A 5,542-nucleotide genomic window follows, 5' to 3' on the forward strand; every position below is an offset into this window, starting at 1 on the left:
AAAAGGATTTCTAGAGCCCTATGGGATACATAAAGACAGCACAGCAGTAGCATCCTGCCTTGCAGCTGGTGTCTGACTGAAACTCAAACTGTGCTGTCTACTAATGGATAACTCACTGGGATGACTCATTCTGTTTTGTGTGTGTAGTCCTCTTTTGGGGATGTTATGAGAATATTGCGCCAAATCTGTAGGAAAATAAGAAAAGCAGAACCTTTATTAGCTGGATGAGTGGGTTTGATAATAAAGTTAACAGTGCCTCATCCCAAGACAAGGCCTCTGTGAAGAGATGGGAATCCCTTCCTGGGAAATTAATCAGTAATGTCAACAAAGTAATTAGGAGCCGAAGAACTACAATTAGTATATAACATTAACCATCAGCATATAATTGCACACCAGTATAGAACTAATACAAGCTTTATATAAGAGGAGAACAACAACAACAGTACATACATCCTGTACAAACAGGTATTATCAGCAAAGGGCCCAATAGGAGTGCTGGTGGAATTCTGCACATATGCCTAGGTATATATAGTTATTAATAGAGATATTGTCAGGAATGGACTTGCCAATAGTGGTGGGACTCACCTGCCTTGTGGGCTGCAGTACCAGAGCTGGCCAGCGGGTGCTCTCAACAACCAGAGGTTCACTTCGGCAATTAGCCATCACCTGGGGCTGATTGCAGGTGTATTTAAGGGATGGCCAGACCTGCAGTCTGTGTCTTGGTGTGTGTTTTTCCATGGTCCCCTGTATCTTGTAACCTGCATTCCTATTCCTGTTCCTGTTTCTGCCTGACTTGTTGCCGACCCTGCCTGATCCTGACCTCTGCTGACTTCTCCTGTTTGATCCCTGGCTTGTGACCCTGACCATTCTCTGCCTCACCCCCTGTACCTACCTGTCCGTTAGTTGCTGTACCCGGCTCATGACCTGACTACTCTCTGCCTGCTCCTCCTGTACCTACCTGCCTGATAGTTATTGACCCGGCCTGCCTGACTACATTGTGCTCTATATGTGTATGTACCTGGGTATCTATATCAGTTTAGGTTTGGGTTTGTTTCACCTTGTTGTATGTATTTGTGTTAGCTTGGGGTTTGGTGCACTGCGTTTATATTTGTATTGTTAGTCTTAATAAATTGTCTTATTTATACCATATCTGAAGCCTGCGTTTCCCTGTGTCAGTACACACACCTCTGGTCATACCCGGAGCCCTGACATTACACCAAGGCCAAAAACCTGACCAGAAGTGGCTGCACAGGGAGGCCATCTTGGCTTATTGTTGCTGGGAAGGATGGATCTTGATGAGGTGGTGTATTTATCTCTGCTAGTGTTTGATGACAAAGACTATGCTTATCAGACTCTGAAGGAGTATACCCGGGTACAACTGCTAGAGTGTATAAGGATCGCTCATTGTCTAGTTGATCAGGGCACAGAGTTTTCTGAGGTGCAGCCATTGATCCAGGTTTGTGCTGAGTTGGCTCGGTCCTGTACCCCTGAAAGCAGGAATTACTTTTTTCCCCCATTTAGTGTGGATCAAGTGGAATCACTGGTATGGTTGTTGGAGGATGATCCAGATTGTTTCCATGAGCACTATGCAGCATGTCCATCACATGTGCTTATGGATTGCAGAAACGCAGTGCAGTCTTTGATCACACAGGCTATGTGTAAGCTGAGTTTTGTTAAACCAGTACTGCAGACATGGACAGATTTGTTACACCCAGCCTTAGTCGGCTTGCAACATCATTCCTCCGCTTAAGGCACTCTTCCTGCATCCCTGACAGCACCCCCAGTTATGGCCCAGTATACTCTGCTAACTACCACATACCAGTCCCCTGCTCCCACTCGCTGCACCTATCCTTTCTTCAACCCTGTAAAGAAGCCCTCTGTAGCAACTGTTCCCTCCCCTGTTCCACCCTCCAGCTCTTCTCTGTCTCCAGCTGCTCCATCCATTTACAAACCTGCGCTTACTTACAGTGCTCCGGTAACTAAAACCAGGAAAAGGCGAAAGTTCTTTCTAACCAATACCATCCTGCCAGTATCCAAACCGGTCAGCCTCCCATCTGAGAACCCGCCTTACGTGGTGCAGCCTGGTGCCTCGGCGCCTACAATTCAGCCTGGTGCCTCGGCGCCTACAATTCAGCCTGATGTCTCTACCCAGCCTGATGTCTCTACCCAGCCTGATGTCTCCACCCAGCCTGATGTCTCTATTCAGCCTGATGTCTCTATTCAGCCTGATGTCTCTATTCAGCCTGATGTCTCTACCCAGCCTGATGTCTCTACCCAGCCTGATGTCTCTACCCAGCCTGATGTCTCTACCCAGCCTGATGTCTCTACCCAGCCTGATGTCTCTACCCAGCCTGATGTCTCTACCCAGCCTGATGTCTCTACCCAGCCTGATGTCTCTACCCAGCCTGATGTCTCTACCCAGCCTGATGAACTGATCCAGCCTGATGATCCTATTATGCCAGATGACTCAATGCCCGCAGTCTTGCCAGACGACTCGGAGCCCGCGGTCTTGCCAGACGACTCGGAGCCCGCGGTCTTGCCAGACGACTCGGAGCCCGCGGTCTTGCCAGACGACTCGGAGCCCGCGGTCTTGCCAGACGACTCGGAGCCCGCGGTCTTGCCAGACGACTCGGAGCCCGCGGTCTTGCCAGACGACTCGGTGCCCGCGGTCTTGCCAGACGACTCGGTGCCCGCGGTCTTGCCAGACGACTCGGTGCCCGCGGTCTTGCCAGATGACTCGGAGCCCGCGGTCTTGCCAGATGACTCAGAGCCCGCGGTCTTGCCAGATGACTCGGAGCCCGCGGTCTTGCCAGATGACTCGGAGCCCGCGATCTTGCCAGATGACTCGGTGCCTGCGGTCTTGCCAGATGACTCGGTGCCCACAGTCTTGCCAGACGATCCAATGCCAGATGACCCAGTGCCCACTGTCATGCCTGGTGACCCGATGCCCGCTGTCATGCCTGATGACTCGATGCCCGCTGTTAAGCCAGACAATCCAATGCCTGATGGCCCGATGCCCGCCCCTCCGCCTGGGGGCCCGATGCCTGCCGCTCCGCCTGGTGGCCCGGTGCCCACCGCTCTGCATGGGGGCCCAATGCCCGCCGCCCTGCCTGGTTGCCCGGTGCCCGCCGCCCTGCCTGGTTGCCCGGTGCCCGCCGCACCGCCTGGTTGCCCGGTGCCCGCCGTTCCGCCTGGGGGCCCAGTGCCAGCCGCCCCGCCTGGTGGCCCGGTGCCCACCGCTCCGCCTGGTGGCCCGGTGCCAGCTGCTCCGCCTGGTGGCCCGGTGCCCGCTGCTCCCCCTGGTGATCTGGCGTCCAGCCTGATGTGCCTCCGTCCGGTGCCCAGCCCGAAGTGCCTCCGTCCGGCGTCCAGCCCGAAGTGCCTCCGTCCGGCGTCCAGCCCGAAGTGCCTCCCTCCGGCGTCCAGCCCGAAGTGCCTCCCTCCGGCGTCCAGCCCGAAGTGCCTCCCTCCGGCGTCCAGCCCGAAGTGCCTCCCTCCGGCGTCCAGCCCGAAGTGCCTCCCTCCGGCGTCCAGCCCGAAGTGCCTCCCTCCGGCGTCCAGCCCGAAGTGCCTCCCTCCGGCGTCCAGCCCGAAGTGCCTCCCTCCGGCGTCCAGCCCGAAGTGCCTCCGTCCGGCGTCCAGCCCGAAGTGCCTCCGTCCGGCGCCCAGCCCGAAGTGCCTCCGTCCGGCGTCCAGCCCGAAGTGCCTCCGTCCGGCGTCCAGCCCGAAGTGCCTCCGTCCGGCGCCCAGCCCGAAGTGCCTCCGTCCGGCGCCCAGCCCGAAGTGCCTCCGTCCGGCGCCCAGCCCGAAGTGCCTCCGTCCGGCGCCCAGCCCGAAGTGCCTCCGTCCGGCGCCCAGCCCGATGTGCCAGTCTTTGATATCCCGCCAGTCACCGGACCCGGGCTGTGGAACATTTTGCCCAGCTAGGACTGTTTGGAGCGTCCTGAGGCCGCTCCTTGAGGGGGGGGGTACTGTCAGGAATGGACTTGCCAATAGTGGTGGGACTCACCTGCCTTGTGGGCTGCAGTACCAGGGCTGGCCAGCGGGTGCTCTCAACAACCAGAGGTTCACTTCGGCAATTAGCCATCACCTGGGGCTGATTGCAGGTGTATTTAAGGGATGGCCAGACGTGCAGTCTGTGCCTTGGTGTGTGTTTTTCCATGGGCCCCTGTATCTTGTAACCTGCATTCCTGTTCCTGTTTCTGCCTGACTTGTTGCGACCCTGCCTGATCCTGACCTCTGCTGACTTCTCCTGTTTGATCCCTGGCTTGTGACCCTGACCATTCTCTGCCTGACCCCCTGTACCTACCTGTCCGTTAGTTGCTGTACCCGGCTCGTGACCTGACTACTCTCTGCCTGCTCCTCCTGTACCTACCTGCCCGATAGTTATCGACCCGGCCTGCCTGACTACGTTGTGCTCTATATGTGTATGTTCCTGTGTATCTATATCAGTTTAGCTTTGGGTTTGTTTCACCTTGTTGTATGTATTTGTGTTAGCTTGGGGTTTGGTGCACTGCATTTATATTTGTATTGTTAGTCTTAATAAATTGTCTTATTTATACCATATCTGAAGCCTGCATTTCCCTATGTCAGTACACACAACCTCTGGTCATACCCGGAGCCCTGACAGATATAGCCTGATGAATGTTGCAGCAAAGTCCAGTTTCAGGTGCTACTGAGGATTATGGGGTGTCTGTCTTTGTGTCAGAGGCTTGAAGACAATATCTACAGTCATGAGGATATCCTCCAACTGTTGTCCAACCAGCCTGGAATGGAGCTTCCACTGGCAGGAATTGTGTTGTGGCACTAGAACGCAGAGTCAGCCTATCTATTCTGTGCTATAGTCCCTCCCTAATAGTTTTTAATCTGACATGCAACTAGACCTCTAATGAGCCAAAAGTGGCCACCAGATGCCTAACCTTGCTCTAGTCTATGCTGGTTATCAAGCTCTAAGCTAAACCTAGCTATAGAATCCCAGAGCAGAAGGGACAAGATTAACTAGAAAACGGGCTGAATATAAAGGATATTGCAATAATCAGGATCCCCTAACAATATACTGGAAGGTGACCACTACACAGCACAACCTAGCTATCTGGCACAGTGCATGTGAAATAAGAACAAAAGCAGGGCAGAGAAACTCTGTCTGACACAAGGATTTAGATATAAATTCAGCAGCGGCAGTTAAACTTTTTGATCTTATGAATAATTGGATAATAGTCCCTACTGGCTTGGGGTTTAGCGGAATGGGCAGTACATCTGGCTGAGACATTCTCTCTTTCTCCACTTCCCCCTTCCAGGATTTCAAACCCACAACCCAGGGACAGGAAGTGCATATTTACAGGCATTTACAAATACAGAAAGTAGAGGACAACACATCCCCACATGTATAAATAATCTTGATCTGCATTTACAATAGACTGTTAAGCAGTCTATGGAAGGCATACCAGGAAAGGAATACAATTCCACCTTTTGGGAAAAAAAACAAAAATACTGATGTAAAATATGTTAAATTTCACAAACTAAAAAAAGGTATTTTTTATTC

The sequence above is a fragment of the Staurois parvus genome, unplaced genomic scaffold (genome assembly GCF_062004578.1).
Source record: "Staurois parvus isolate SC_StPar_1 unplaced genomic scaffold, SC_StPar_1.0 ptg000334l, whole genome shotgun sequence".
NCBI lineage: Eukaryota > Metazoa > Chordata > Amphibia > Anura > Ranidae > Staurois > Staurois parvus.